This window comes from Sphaeramia orbicularis, chromosome 16 (genome assembly GCF_902148855.1).
Source record: "Sphaeramia orbicularis chromosome 16, fSphaOr1.1, whole genome shotgun sequence".
In the NCBI taxonomy this organism is placed as follows: Eukaryota; Metazoa; Chordata; class Actinopteri; order Kurtiformes; family Apogonidae; genus Sphaeramia; species Sphaeramia orbicularis.
The window spans coordinates 10,760,691-10,777,779 of NC_043972.1; positions in this window are offsets into that span (position 1 = coordinate 10,760,691).

Consider the following 17,089-nt stretch of genomic DNA (forward strand, 5'->3'; position numbering starts at 1 on the left):
GAACAAAGAGCATAAAAAAGCAGGACATGTAGATTCCTCTGGTCTTTCTTTACTGGTGTTTTATAGAGAAGCTGCAGGGTTACCTCCAACCCAAGCATAGAGGAATCTGTTTGTTGTGGTCAAGGCCTTTTCACGTTAAAAAGACATGACTTTTTTTTTTTGCATATTTTCCATTACACTCCTGTTTTATATTTGTTTGTTTTTTATCTCTATATTTTGCAGAGCTGTTATTACGAGTCCAGAAATGAAACATAAGTGGAATTTTGATGGACTGAAATTAGAAATGTAGTATGTCTTATGCAGGGTGAGTCTTAGTTTAAGAGGAAAAAGTATATGTATTGTTACGTTTCCGCCAAAATCAAAGTCTAACAACTCATGGACAGGGGTCACAAATGGGAAAGCAACCAGACAAACTGCATAATAACCATGAAAGGGGGTAAAACCATGAAAGGGCTCTTTTAGGAGTTTGAAACGGTAACTAAAAATAAAAATGAGCAGTTTTTTTTCCCCTATCAAAACACTTTGGGGTCATAACTTCTTTGAGTTTTAGTGTCAATACCCCACTCAAAAACTGTAAAGTACACTACTTTTTTTGTTAAATATGGATTCAAGTCTGCTGTTGCAATCTAAATCAAAGTCTCAAATGAATTGTTGGTTTGACTTGATACAAAGTTCCTCCTTCTTCATATGTTCTTAAGAAGGCTAATTGCATCTTCATCTGCTCAAACTTAATTTGCTCTGTCTTCAGTTTCATCTCAAGGCATTTTAACCATTTACATCTGCAGCAAATTCAGTATCATCATCATCATCAGCAAGTATGTTTCTCCAACTACAACGTATTTAACTGTAACTTTTCTACTTCCTGCTGTAAATGTAATACTAAACTGGTCAGCAATTTGTAGTAGGTTTGCTTATCTACATGGGGTCAGGGCCTCCCAGGTGGGAATCTTAATAAATGACTCCAAATTAAATTCCATGAGAAGTGCAGGGATTCACAACTATTCAATAAATTAAAAAAAACAACCGTCAAACACAAAACACCTGCACAATGACAGGTGTATTGCATTCAGATCCCGGACGAGCCCCCAATTCTTATGCTTGCCCCAGATTAAAAACTTTTTAGAGGGATAACAAACTGGGAAAACAAAAACTGCACAGTAACTATGACCAAAGGGGTAAAACCATTATGGGTTTGAAAACGTGACTGAAAATACAAATGTCCCCATTGAGTCAATCGCAAGGACAGATAAATGAAAAATTAGACAAACAGTTTTTAAATGGGGGTCAGGATAGGAATGGGGAAAAGCAGTGAACTGAAAGCTATGCAGGGATGTGGAGACTTGGACAGAACACAGTCTACTGAGCTGGAAGATCAGCCTCCTTTTAAAGACTAGCACTGACCAATCACAGCCAGGGGAGGAGGAACATGGCAGGTGAACCCAATAAACACTAACGACCTGTGGACAAGATCCAAGCAAGACAGAAAACACCTGTGGAGGATCTGGACCCGGAACAATCTGCCAAAATAAGACTTTCTTTAATCAAGTAGAAGTTTAATCATACTGAACTGTTCTTAAAATATAAAACTAACATTTAGACAGTACTTGGAACATGACATTTCCTTCGCTCCATGTTTCAGTTTAGTCTTTTTACAATTTTTTATGTCCTCTTGTTTTATCTCTTACATGTTTTTTTAAATCTCATTATTTATTTTGGGTTGGTTTACTCTTACTTGTTTTCTGTGTCGGTTGTCTAATTTCACAGCTTCGTGTCTTTTACTTCATTTATTCCTGAATTTGTCCTTTTCTATCTTGGTCTTTTTTTTTTCATTGTGTGTAATAGATATTTATCTGTAGTTTGTGAAAGCTGTTTTTTGTGTGTTGATTAGTTGTCACTTAGACTTCCTCTCGGAAAAGGATCATAGTTTACGCCGTTTTCTTCTTCTTATATTTACTTATGTTCTAAGCACCAATGGACACAGTAAAAGATCGTCTTCTTTGTTGGTGGTTCATACATTTACATTTAAATCTAACTTGTTCTCCTTCAGTGCACTGAAACTGAAGTACTGAGCCTGACTTGAAAATGCAAGCAGTAGAACATATAGATAATTGCACTAAAATGTAGAGAAAACGTCCAGATATCTGATGTGTTTGTTTAAATAGGTCAGTACTTTGTTTTGTTCATATCTATTGTGCCTGTTGTCTGGTATTTGATTTTTGGTTTGTATTTTTGGTGTCTTATAAGTCCATGAAAGGACTGGGCGTGTTTTTTATGCAAGACACAATAGTAAAAATATTCCTTCATTCTTTCATTCATATCTGAAAACTACAGTACAAGTACTGTGCATATTTGAGCTCAGTTTCTTGTAACATCTGCCTATTTTGATGTTGTTTAAATAATTGCCTTTGTGTATCTTCACAACACATCATACCTCATTTTTCATCTGAACATGTTAACCTTACAGCTGTATTTGTCAAATTGAAAACATTTAATAACATACATAAAATGTAGTTTAACCCATAAAAACCCAAACAGCCACTGGTGACTAAAACCATCTACTGATCTAAACTGTTTAATACCTGTTGATCCACTAATCCTATCAATACATGGAAATTATTGGTGTAAAATACAGTTATTCATCTTTTCATGGTCATCAGATATGACCCATTTGGACGTTCAGAGGCTCCATAGTTACCGTAGAAACACTGTCATCTTCTGCAACATTGATTCACCAGTAAAACCCCTGGAATTGGATCAATGACAGTAGATGGACACACTTGATTTGTTAAATTAATGATATATTTTGTTGAAAAAGTCACTTTTTTCAGTTTTCTTTTATCTGATATAGTAACAGTTGAATCTGAAGGCTTTGGGGTGCCTCAGGGCTCTATTCTGGATCCTAGGGATGCACCGATTACGATACGAGTATTGGGCATCGGCTCCAATACTTAGTGCGTGTACTCGTATTCGTACTCGTAAAAGTAATCCGATACAAATGCACTGATACCACTTAGGGCCGTGTGACATTAACAGTTCAGTGCAGCAGGTACGTGGCGGTGGAATAATGTGTGGGAAGTGTGAAGAGTGTGGAGATTTAACCAAATAAATGACGGTGATAAAAGTAACGCTGACTGCAAGTAACGTTAAAGACACAGACAGATACGGACGCAGCGTTCTGTCCGTCCTCTGCATACATTCCATCCATTTTCCAGGTGCTGGCGGATGCGTACCCAGATGGAGAACACCAGCGGAACCGTGGAGGTAGAGGATCTGTTCAAAGAGCCACTGTGTGAGTTAAAGAAAAACTACTGACAGATTTATGACAACTACCCAGGGCTGGACCGGTTTACATCCAACTTGTAGTACTATGGGGGTACAGAGCAGTGCAGACTGCTGCCAGTGGAAGTGAAAACGAAACTTATCACTCATTTCTCTTTCCTCTACCTGCTGAAGCTAAGCTTTTAACCCTTACCAGAGAAAACGTTGCAATATTAGTATCACATTAGTGTTACCTCTGTTGTCTCCATGTTTGTTATTGCTGACTTCTTCTTCTTCTTCTTCTTCTTCTTCTTCTTCTTCTCAAAAAACGTTCCTCTTCTTCGTGGTATTTGTCCAGTATGGTTAATTCAGAGCGGCGCCCCCTGGTGGATTAATTGACAAACGCTCATTCCAACACATTAAATGTCAGTAGCAGCACTTTGTTCCAGTCAGACTAATGACAACGACAATAAAGCACATTTACAAAAGGAACTAAGAACTGGAATGGGATTATTAAGTACTCGTATCAGTACTCGGTATCGGCAAGTACTCAAATATAAGTACTTGTACTCAGTCTGGAAAAAAGTGGTATCGGTGCATCCCTACTGGATCCTGTTTTCTTTGTATATGCTGCCCCTGGGTTCCATATTTAGAAATCACAACCTCCAGTTTCATTGTTTTGCAGATGATGTGCAAATCTACTTGCCCCTTAAAGTCAATAATAAAGCCTCTGTGCAGGTCCTATTGGACTATCTGATGGATGTCATCTGTCATCTTCTACAACATTGATTCACCAGTAAAGTTGGATCAATGACAGTGGATGGACACACTGGGTTTAAGGTCAGTTAATGATAGATTTTGGTGAAAAAGTCCCCTTTCTTCACTTTTCACAATTTCTGATACAATAACCCTCAACTTCAGTCTGTGCTTTTATGAACATCTACATCATCAGTGAATTAAATATTGGAAAATACATTATTTACATTGAAAAAAACACAAAACAAAGATGATAATATTACAATAAATAGTGGTAAGTCACTTAAGAAAGGTTAAATATAGAGAAAAATTCATTTGGGAACTGACATAAAAGTAACACTGGGTCTTTATGGGTTAAATATCTAATAAACACTTTTCCAAAGCAGAGTTTAATTTTAAAATATGTTAAAACTGTTGGATGGACCTTGTAGAGCAGCTGTTTAAAGGCCGTAGTGTGCTTTTCCCTCCGTCCTGGGCTGAGGTTGTTGTTTGCCAAAGCCATGTTCACACTTTTCCTGCCACATTAGGATCCGTGGGCTGAGCTCCGGGGTCGGCGGGGACGGGACAGGCGTGGGCTCCTGGTGCTGGATGCCCTCAGAGCAGTCAGACCGTGGAGGAAAAGTACACAGCCAAGTTGATTATGGGCTGGTTGGCAGCTACGTCTGCAGCTGCAGCGTCGAGGAGAGGTGGCTGTGCAGACCTGAGAACCAGAACTGGACAGATACTTGAGCTTAGTCCAGGATGTGGGTATTATTAACGTTATTACCAGAATTTGCAGAATTTAATGGTTCACTTGGAAGATTTGCGCTCGCTTCCATGAAATTTGAAGACTGTGTTTTGATGGGAAACAGTCATTTTCTGAATTTCTAGTATTAACTAATAACAGTAGTTGGTGTTTAACAGTTTTGCAGTCGTACAGAAACAAAACAGTTACTGAAAAAGTCACAAGGAAGCAGAAGGATCATCAAAACTGAGTGTAGCTTGGTAAAGAAGGAAGCTAATGTAAAGTACAGGTACAGGAGAACAGACTTTATACACATATAAGACTAATATTTAGACTTAGGTCCAATCCCTCCCCCTCCATTTTGCACGTTCGCATGAAGTAGTAGGGGTGTCATCAGATATGACCCATTTAGATGTTCAAAGGCTCTGTAGTTACCGTGGAAACACTGTCATCTTCTACAACATTGATTCACCAGTAAAACCCATGGAGTTGGATCAGTGACAGTGGATGGACACACTGGGTTTATGTTCAGTTAATGAGAGAATTTGTTGAAAAAGTCACTTTTTCTTCAGTTTTCTCTGTTTCTGATATAACACCAGTTGAATTCGAAGGCTTTGGGGTGCCTCAGGGTTCTATTCTGGATCCTGTTTTCTTTGTATATGCTGCCCCTGGGTTCCATTTTTAGAAATCAGATAATGTGTTACTCTACTTGCCCCTTAAAGGAAATAATAAAGCCTCTGTGCAGGTCCTATTGGACTATCTGCAGGATGTCATCTGTCATCTTCTACAACATTGATTCACCAGTAAAACCCATGGAGTTGGAGCAATGACAGTGGATGGACACACTGGGTTCATGTTCAGTTATTGATGGATTTATTGAAAAAGTTACTTTTACTTCAGTTTTCTCCATTTTTGATCAAATAACCTTTGAATTTACTCTGAGCTTTAATGAACATCTACATGATCAGTGAATTGAATAAAGGAAAATACACAATTTAAACTGAAAAAACTCAAACTAAAGAGGATAACATTACAATAAATGGTGATAAATCACTTAAGAAAGGATCACTATAGAGTTAAACACAGAGTCTTTATGGGCTAATGTGAAATAAAATGCATATATTTTACTGGAAATATATTTCAACAGGATTAATAATAAACCTGTTGGTGAACACATACTGTACGGCAGGGTTATTATCGTTAACGAAAACTAACGAAATGATATAACTTAGAATTGAAAAAACATTTTCGTTTACTGAAATTAATAAAAAACTATAATTGAAAGAAAAAACAATAACTAACTGAAGCTGTATTGTGTGTTTACAAAACTAACTAAAACGTCTGAAAAATATGGATAAAATTCCCTTTGTTTTCATCTTCGTCAGTGTCGGATTGATATGAAATTTATTTATTTTGCTCTAGCAATTTTAATCTGGCGGCACCATACAACACTTTACAGTCCGTCATTTCTTGTCACTTGTCGTCCTGTCTGGGATTTATGTGAATATGATGGAGAAGAAGAGAAAAGATACGACAAAACTAAAACTAAGCGTTTAGAAAAAAAAATAATTAAAACTAGCAAACCTGCTCTACAAATGAATTAAAACTAACTGAATTAGAGAAAAAAAAAGTCAAAACTAAATAAAACTAAACTATAATGAAAAATCCAAAACTATTAGAACCTTGCTGTACGGGTTATATTTGTTTTGATTTTCTTATCGAACTGCGCTCCATCTATAGGTTTGTTCTTCGATGCATTTTCCTCCGAACCTCATATATTCTCCCCCAGTGTGTTTCTGCAGGGAGGGGTTGAGGTCACTCCAGCAAAGAAAGTGAAAAAGCTTTCAAAAGCATTTCTGTTGGCCCACTCGCCCCTGAACAAAGCCTGCTGTCAACTGGTCAAGGTTTCACTTCCTAATTACCTTCTCCTGGGGCACAATGGCCAGGCCGGTGCCTAACCCGGGCCACTCTAGACCCCTAGCATTCTTTCCCAGACAGCTGGCCCCTCCACCGTGGACCTGAGGAAGTGCCAGACACATACCTAAACATGGACGTCTGGACCTCTGCATGCACTTACACATCTCATATGGTGGTGGTGGGTGGGGGGGGGGTCGGGTACACTTGTCGATGTTTTTTTTTTTTTTTTTTTTTTTTTTAATGCAGTTTGTGTCATTGATCGTTTGTGTGTTTTATTGTAAGAAAATAGCACTTTGTCTGGTGATAATCTGACCCAAATATGATTCTTTTTTATAATTCTTCAAATCGGATTTGTATTAGATCACATTCTTGGTGCCGTTTTCAGGCTCTTTTCAGCGCTAAGCTCATTCCTTGATTCGTGCACAACAAGACTTTTTAAGGCTGTATTACCCGGGTTAGAGGTTGTCAAAAGTTCACCCCAGCTCTGAGCTCATTCAGTCCGCTTCTCTGTTTTGCCTTCTCAGCTCAACGGTGGATATAGGCCATGAGATTTTGTGAAGACGTTGTGTCCACCGCTGTCGTTTTTGTTTTCTTCATCTTGGTCTTCATCAGCAAATTCTTCAAACATTTTCCCCGAAACTACTGGTTGGACTGATTTCAAATTTTAGATGTATCTTCCTTTGGACAATGTCTTCAAAGTTTTAGATTTAAAGAAAATTTAAAGTGTTTTTTACTATTGTTCTTAATTTTTTTTTAAGGTTGTGGATACTGCTGGAACCTGTAAATTTCCCTATGAACAAAGAATATCTATCTATCTATCTATCTATCTATCTATCTATCTATCTATCTATCTATCTATCTATCTATCTATCTATCTATCTATCTATCTATCTATCTATCTATCTATCTATCTATCTATCTATCTATCTATCTATCTATCTATGTCAGATTCATTCTAAATGTTTTATGTATTTTCCTTGGTTCAGTGTCTACAAAGTTTGTTCACAGTTTTCAGAAATTTAGATTTTTTACTAATTTTTGAAATATCAAAAATGTGCTTTTCCTTCTAATGCTCCATATTTTGATGGTTTATAACATGTAAATGGTTACAGATATCAATATAGTTCCTACTGATCACTGATAGAAGTCATATATGGACATTAATTTGGATCCATGACCTTTGACCTTGAGTGACCTTGAAGGGTCAAACCCAAGGTCATCAATGTCTGCATTTCACCAGTGTTCTCCAAAACTACTCGGATGCATTTCAAATCTTATATGTACCTTCCTTGGGACAATGTCTGCAAATTTTGATTTTGATTTTTTTTTTTTTTTTTTTTTTTTACAAATTTTTGAAATATTACAAATGTTCTTTTCCTTCTAATGGTCCATATTTTTTGGGTTTATAACATGTAAATGGTTCCAGATATCAGTCTAGTTCCTATTGATCACTGATAGAAGTCATATATGGACTTTGATTGGATGAGTTCAGTTCTCCTCCAGTGAAAGTCCCGCCCACTTCTATTGTTAGATTGATGTGCATCCAGACCACAGGACTGGAACATAGAACAGAACCTGACGACCTCACACAGTCAACTGGTATTGATTCACATAGAATATGACGCTGACGTACAGGGACACTGAAAACCTTCCAGCAGCAAATGACAAAAATAGTTCCAAGCAAAAAAATAAAAAGGGAAATCAAAAATGAAGAGTGGAAAAAGAAAACATGGAATAAGCAGAATAAGGTCACGTTCAGACTGCACTGGGTCTTTTTGAGTTAATTTCTCTTTTGTGGGATCAATAAAATTGATGTTACATAATTTGTTGCTGTTTTTGACACATAATTATACTTCGCATTATTATCATCTTCATTATCAGTCACTTGTTAGTTTTTAAAAATACTATCAGGCTCCGTTCAGACAGCAGGTAAATTTGGCCCAAATCCGATTTTTTCACCCATATGTGACCTGTATCCGATTGTTAAAGACAGTTTGAACAGCACTAATCTGACCCAGACCACTTTCATGTGTGGTCCTAAATCTGATACGGATCTGATATTTTCCAATGCGACTTCAGTCTGAACAGCCAGGTCGCATTTATCTGACTTTTACATCATTGAAATGCTACAAACGTCACAATTCTGCGTCCCAGGAGGAGGAGCAGAGGGAAAAACTTTTCTTTTTTTTCTATAAACTCAGTGTGCGTTTGCCTGGTCACGTATTCCATCAGGACCTCTTTAGTGCATGTGGGTCACTTCAGGGTCACATTCAGTTCAGACTCAAAACTGATAGAAGTCGCATTTAATGTGGAATATGAACGAGTGTAACAGAGTTAATGCATGTAGTGTGTGATTCCACTCGCCATCTCACACTGTTTTATTGTATTAATTACAATTTTATTTTATCGCCATTGAATGCAACACCCCTGCGGACTAGGGTCGTGCACCCCAGGGACATAGCAACAGTTGAACTGCGCTGTCTACCTGGTAAGTACTGTCATTATTTACATTTTTTATTTTAATTTCATATCTAAGTGATTGTATTACACCATTATATTTGTATAATGCTTAGCTCCCTATCGGTTGAGTATAGTCTTGAATGAAAATGACAGTATTCTTAATTATATGTTCATAGCTTGATTAACATGTGGTGTGTTAGCTAACTTTGATTTTTTTTTTTTTTAGCTTAGCAGCGTGAGAACAAGGCTCAGGTGTTACTAATGAGACTGACTGTATACTTTTCTGCCAGGAATAAACGGCAAGGGTCCAAAGAAGTTCAGTTTTTGTCATATCTAATATAACCGCTACACGAGCACACAAAAAAAATTGGATTTCACTCAAAAATCCAAATTGTGCATTAATGCTGTGTTCCAGTCCACCCGTAACTCGTGTTTTTCCAACCTTCTGCTGGTGAATTTGCACTGGAATGTCAGTCAAACCTGTGACTTCCCACCTGTGAACTTGTACCAGATCAATGTACTCCCAGTTCCGAGTTCTGACGTCACGTAGCAATGGCAGCCCCCATGGATAAGGTGTTTATGCAAATTGTTTATTAAAACAAGGTATTGCTCTGACATTATTTATCTGCAAATATTCTGCATAATCAGCAGCTACTCTAGCGTTAGCTAGTTTTCAGTCCATTGAGTGTAAGAATAAATTAATACCAAATACATATCCAAATGTACAAATAACAGAACATAGAAGGTAGAACAGCTTCTCTTGCCTTATGCACCGTTTTTCCTCCTCTGTTTCCCTCAAATAAGCGAAGAACAAACACCTTTGGCGATATTAAATGATTGTAAATGAGCATAATGTACGGTCCACCATGCTGGTTTGTTTACATCTAGCTCCCACAATTCCTTGCGCTCCGGCAGTTTGGTGTGACTTGCCTGGAACGTTACAAAGTCGTGAGTCGTGGTTTGAAGTCGTGACTTACGGGCTCAAAGAACAGCCTCGAATGCAGCATAAGACCTGCCGTCTGAACGTAGTCTATGAGCGACATGAGACCAGGTTTTTTCTTATTGAGTGGTTTTCAGTGACGCTGCTCTGCCACCCAGGTCACTCACAAGAACACCCAGACGGGAATTCCACCCAGGCTTATCTCACCGGCCCATCGACCGCCATCACCATGAGGAGGAGGGGGAGGAGCCAGGGGGTTTGGACAGAGCCAAGGGTCAAAAGGGTAAGAGGGGAGTCTCTTCTGCGGCCTGGATTAGAGGTTAGAGGAAACCTGTTGTTGGGGGAAGCACTTCACTGGTGTTTACCAACAGTTGCAGTGGGAGATAACGTCAGCGGGGAAACCTGGGCCCAGGGGAAGCCGACGAGCAACAGGTTGGCGGAGATACAAGGGGATTAGACTCAAGTCCGATCCCTCTCCGCGTAGTCGATGGATCTGGGCTGGGGGCTACGGGACGGTGATGGGGTTAGAAGCAGTGTGAACTAATGCTTCATTAGGTCTTTACAACTATAAGCCAATGTTTTTCCAGTTGAGGAGCCACTTACTCAGCGCTAACATCCGCTAAGCCCCGTACGACTTCAGGGCCAAAACGATGAAGTTTTCTCTGTCGCTATTAACCCTGTAAAGCCTGAACCATTAAATCACTGACAGAAAATTCCAGTTCCTTAAAAACTGGAGTTTTTTTTGGTCCCTCTGAACAACCATGTCTTTTAAACATGCAGACCCAATCCTTACGCATCTCAACCTATCTTTCTCAAAACGATCAGCTGTGAAATAATCTGTCACTCTTAATTTTACACCAAAATTTCTCCTCTTTTCATTCTCAAACCTTCCGGGGCCTTTTTATATGTCCAGATATACAGGGTGTTCACTCTGTATCCAAATTAAAATTCCAGACTTTTTCAAAGCTTGTATTTTTTTCCCCAAAACCTTGACTTTATGTACTTTTCTATGTACTTTGTACCTGTTGTGTATAGTAGAAAAGTTCCTTTTAATTCATAACCCTGTAAAGCCTGAACCATTAAATCATTGAAAGAAAATTCTACTTCTTTGAAACTGGAGCCTTTATTGGCCCCTCTGAACAACCAAATAATTTTTTTTTTTAAATAACAATTTCCATATAAGTTTTAATCTATTATTGTATTTAATTCTTTTATTTAGGCTCTATCTATTCTTCTGTATTTTTTATTTATTTATTTGTCTTTAATTTTTACATTTTTTATTTTATCTTTATAGTTGTTCTGTGTCTTTAAATCTAATCTTTTATTTTACTCTGTTATTTTGGTTTTTATTTATTTTTCTGTACAGCACTTTGCTCCACTGTTATTTTAAAGTGCTTTACAAATAAAGTTGGATAGGATTGGAATGGATGTATGAGTTTCAATTTTGTATCATATTTGATACATCGGGTCTCAATACTCAAATATTATTACTGTTGAACTAACAAAAACATAATATAACACAAACATGTCTAACAAATTGTTAATTCCTTTTCTAAATGGTCCCAGTTCTGCCTCCTTCCTCATTAATGACAGTCTTATAGTGTCACTGGAAAGGCCTCTGGTGAATGAATACCTCCCCCTGGTGGATTATCTGTGTATTGCATGTATCTAATTGTATACATCAGGTTTTTTAAGACAAAAAATGTCACACTGATCATGTAGAAGGCTTCAAAACTCATGTATCAAATGTGATATGTTCAGCGTTATAGGGTTAAAAGCTTGACTCGTGCAGATAATTGGACATCAAACATATTCTATAACAAAATACATACAATTTAAGGATGAACATACTGACTTATCTCTCCGGTCATATATTCCCCCCATAGACAGCTGTGTTTTAATGTGTTAGCAGGCGTTTTATATTAGAATTTATTCTGTTTTCACTCCACATTTCCCAGTTCCAGCTTTTCTCTGGCTTTGTTTTGGTCTCCGCCCTCTCCTTAAGGAAATATCAGTGTGTTTAATCTACTGATGCTGCACTATGCACTGCAGATACTGCACACTACACATATATACTAGATACCACTTGTTATTACTGTGCCATCTGTGTCTGAGTCCAGTGATACTAACTGAAATCCATGGTGTCCAACAGAAACTGTGGTTTATCTCAACATTTGTACTGGTTTATAGTTGCTTGTCGATCTAATACGTGCAGAGATATTTCACGAAATGCTGTCGTGTAACCAAAATGTATTTTTACCACCTACATACTCCATCTGAGTCATCTAGTGTTGGGAAAAAAAAAAAAAAAATCACAAAAACTGATGACAACAGCAGTCGCCTTTCCATTGATCCTCACATTGCGCAAATATAACTTGTGCATGAAAATTTACCTAATGGAAAAATGACAATTTTTCAATTAAAAGTTTTTGCACTGGCAAGAGGTGGTTTTTTGGGCGTAGCACAATTGGTATATCACACAAAACTGCAATGAAAAGACCGTTTTCCGCAACTAGAATAATGTAGATTAAAAAAAAACAAAAACAAAAACGGATGCTGACGGACGTTACAACAAGCAAAGAAGAGTTTTAAAAGAAACATGGTGCGGTATTATGTGTGGACACACCAGGAAACTGAGGGATTTTTTTAATTTAGTACGGGATAGAGGGGTAATATATAATAATAATGACTATATCTATAAATCAACACTATATTTACATTTGTCACCATGTTTATGGAATGACTTCTCATGTTATCTTGCGATAATAAATAAACAAATCATCGCATTTTTTATTTAATGGAAGAGCCGACATTACACACTTCTGTTTTTTCAACAATTAGAAAAATCGGTGAAGTTTGCGCATATATCCAATGGAAAAGTGACTAGTAAGACTAAAAACGAATTTTACAGTCATAGGACCTGAACCAGTGACAATGCATCAAATAAAAATTCAGTGTAATAAAGATAGATGTTTACATGTGACATACATTTATTTAAAGCGTAGTTTTAATGTTTGGCCGTTCACAATGTTTGAGAAATCTGTAGCATAAAAAAATCACATTGTAAAATAATGAATCTAATTCTGTTGTATTGGAAAATGTGTCTGGAAACTTGAATATTTCTTCCCTGGTCGTCTGTCTGTCCACCTGCTGTTTTCTTTCTACTGACGGTGTTTTTCCATCCTCTTCCTCCTACAGATATGTCTTCATCCGTCTACATAACCATAAACATGTGTCTCCATTCAGACTCCTGTGCTTGCAATTATCATTTATCTCTTTATTCACCTCTGTCATTCTTTGGACAGATTCTGTTCATATTCTTTTGTTTTTTTAAGGGTGTAATTCTTCTAAAAATCGGACATTTTAAGGTACATCCTACATCAGACTGTGTTATTCTGTTCAAACAAAATGAATATGAAACAACTATTCTGCTTCTGCGCCAAAGGTTTTCACAGGCCCTTAAAAAAAGGAGTGAAATGGAAAATAATCTGTCATTTCAGCTGCTGTGAAAACACAACGAACGCTGGCATCGGTAGAGTTGGACAGTCAGGTGAATGAGTGGAGAATTACAATTCAGACAAAGAATAAAACTAGAAGCACTCGGAGAGCGCAAACCTCTGCCAAGGGTGATCAGTGGCCCCCCCCCCGTGGGCCCCCCCACGCCAAGGAGGTTATGTTTTTGCCAGGGTTTGTTTGTCTGTCTGTCTGTCTGTCTGTCTGTCCGTTAGTGTGCAACATAACTCAAAAAGTTATGGACAGATTTTGATGAAATTTTCTGGTCTGCGCCCCCCCCCCCCCCCCGTGGGCCCCCCCACCCCCGATCACCACCAAAATTTAATCATTTCTTCCTTATCCCATTTCCAACAAACCCTGAAAATTTCATCAAAATCTGTCCATAACTTTTTGAGTTATGTTGCACACTAACGGACAGACAAACAGACAGACAGACAAACAAACCCTGGCAAAAACATAACCTCCTTGGCGGAGGTAATAAGTCCAAAGGGATGTAAATCTGAGGTTTTAAGGCTGAGACTAAGGCCCAATCCCAACTCTCATTTTCACACTCCAAAAAAAGAATATCTAACATAGACAAACTGACTGGAATGTGGAATATTTATCTTAAAAGATCTTTTTTTTTTTTTTACATTTATTTACTGATTGAGACTTAATCTTGTTCAGATTATTCGACTTGTTCAAAGAATTTTCATCTTGTTCTACCCCACTGAGACATTACAACTAATTTAAAGGAATATTTATAATAAAACCAGCTCTACTGTTGGAGGATGATCTATCTATCTGTCTGTCTGTCTGTCTGTCTATACTGTCACAGAAAAAAATATTAGACCATCAAAAACAATGGTTATGCAATCCAGTCCTAACTCCTGTGTATCAAATGACTAAAACAGACAGAAAAGAAAACATGGAATGTCTAAAAACACTATTTTTGTCAGTACAATGCCATAGATACTGATGGAAGAACTGAAGTAATTTTGGTTTTTATCAAGAAAACATGTTAAATGGATAGATATCAGCTGTGAAATGAAAACTATTATGAGCTACTTTTGTTGTTATCATTATATTTGTCCAAACAAATGGACCTTTAGTTGGACCAGGCATTAAAATGAACAAACTATGCTATGAAGACTATGAAGACTTGAAAAAGGTATATTCAGCTTAACATATTAATTTAATCATTCTATAATCCTTAGATTATATTTTCTTATTTCAAGAAAACTTGGTAAGTATAATTTTCTTCCTGCACTGGCAGATAATTTGACTTGAAGTAAGACATTTTAACCCAATATTGACTTTAATTTTCTTATTTTTGAACAGGCCTTCGTTGCAGTGCACCCCTCCCCCTCGCCTTTACCCCTCCCCTTATCCTTACCCCTACCCCTTGGCCCTTACACTTGACGCTAGTTGTAAGGGGTAGTGGTTGAAAAATTCCCCTATGAAATGAGACAACCTTTCCACACCTGTTATGTCATCAGCAGTCATTGATGCTGCTAGTGCTTTTCTAGTTTATATATGTATATATATATATATATATATATATATATATATATATATATATATATAAGTCTTGGTTATTTGTTATTTTTTATTTTTTTGCCACTTACAGGCAAGGAACCAAATATGGTAACATCACTGACCTTGGTTTTCGACATGACAATAAAACATTTTTAAAAATTTCACAAAAATAAAGTCTTATTTTCTCCAATAACACACTAAGGTTGAAATTTTGAATTTTAGAGTATGTCTATGAGTGAACTATAAAGGGTTAAACAGTTGTTTATGAAGAAAATACATACGTTTGTGTGTTTCTTTCGTCACACTGCTGCATTTTTTTTTTTGCTGCGTTTACCTCCATCTTGCTGATGATTGGAACAGAATTATGGGAAATTTCTCCTACCCTTCCATTTGTAGTGTGGTCATGAAAAATCTCTGTTTGGAGGGTCCAAGGTTATTATCATTAACGAAAACTAACGAAATGACAAAAACTAGAATTGAAATAACATTTTCGTTAACTGAAATAAATAAAAACTATGAAAAGAAAAAAACGATAACTAACTTAAACTGTATTGTGTGCTTATAAAACTAACTAAATCATATAAAAATTATGGATAAAATTCCCTTCATTTTTGTCTTTGTCAATGTCGGACTGATATGAAACTGATTTATTTCACTAAAGCAATTTTAGCTAGCAGCATTTCACGGTCCGTCAGATCTCGTCTCTTGTCGTTGTTACCCGGCAACATGGAGACTAAAGTTGGGAGAAAGCAGCAGAGTCCTGTGTTGGATTTATTTGAATACGACGGCGAAGACAATAAAAGATACGACAAAACTAAAACTAAGCATTTAGAAAAAAACAAAAACTAATAAGAACTAGCAAACCTGCTCTAAAAACTAATTAAAACTAACTGAATTAGAGAAAAAAAAAAGTCAAAATTCAATAAAACTAAACTATAATGAAAAATCCAAAACTATTAGAACCTTGGGAGGGTCAAACAGCCCCTCCCCCTTAGCCCCTCCCCTCCGACTCATCAACAATCGGGACACCCCTACCCCTGCACGTGAACGCACAAAATGGAGGGGGAGGGGCCAAGGAGTGAATTGGGATTGGGCCTCCGTGTGTGGTGTCATTTAGCATCTACACTCCCACACTTCTGTTCCTGTTTCTGTCCTTCTTCTCTCATTCGGACTAATTTAGACTTCTACATATTGTCACTCGTCAGTCGCCCATTATGAAGCCACTATGTAAAGCCTCCTACGGTTTCAGAGGGCCTCATTTCCCCAAATTTCACTGTGTTTGGAGCGTTGAAAGACACCGACCCAACCACAACCGAGGGCAGGCCCGATGTTTTTTCTTCCCAGTCTGTTAAATACACAGATTCTGACTGTATATTATGAGATATGTGTAGTTTATTATTGTGTTTTGTGAGAATCTATTGAGGAATACTCAGAGGAATACAGAGCTCTGATGTGTAATGTTGGAATAAAAGACGCCTTAAAAGGAAATGGGAGCAGTTCAACCTTAAAATAACTATTAAGCCTTAATTTAAGCAGCTTTGAGTAGAAAGAAACCATCAGATATCCATTTTATCTGATTTCTCTGGAAAAACATTGATTTAAGCAGATGTTTAAAGCATTCTGGACTAATCAGGCATTAACCTTTATAGACCTGAACATCCGCCAGTGACTAAACCCATCTACTCATCTAAACTGTTAAATACCTGTGGATCCACTAATCCTATCAATACATGTAAATAATTGGTGTAAAATACAGTTCTTCATCTTTTCATGGTCATCAGATATGACCCATTTGGATGTTCAGAGGCTCCGTAGTTACCGCGGAAACGCCGTCATCTTCTACAACATTGATTCACCAGTAAAACCCATGGGGTTGGATCAATGACAGTGGATGGACACACTGGGTTTATGTTCAGTTAATGAGAGATTTGACTGAAAAAGTCACTTTCTTCAGTTTTCTCTGTTCTGATATAAAAACAGTTGAATTTCAAGGTTCAAGGTTA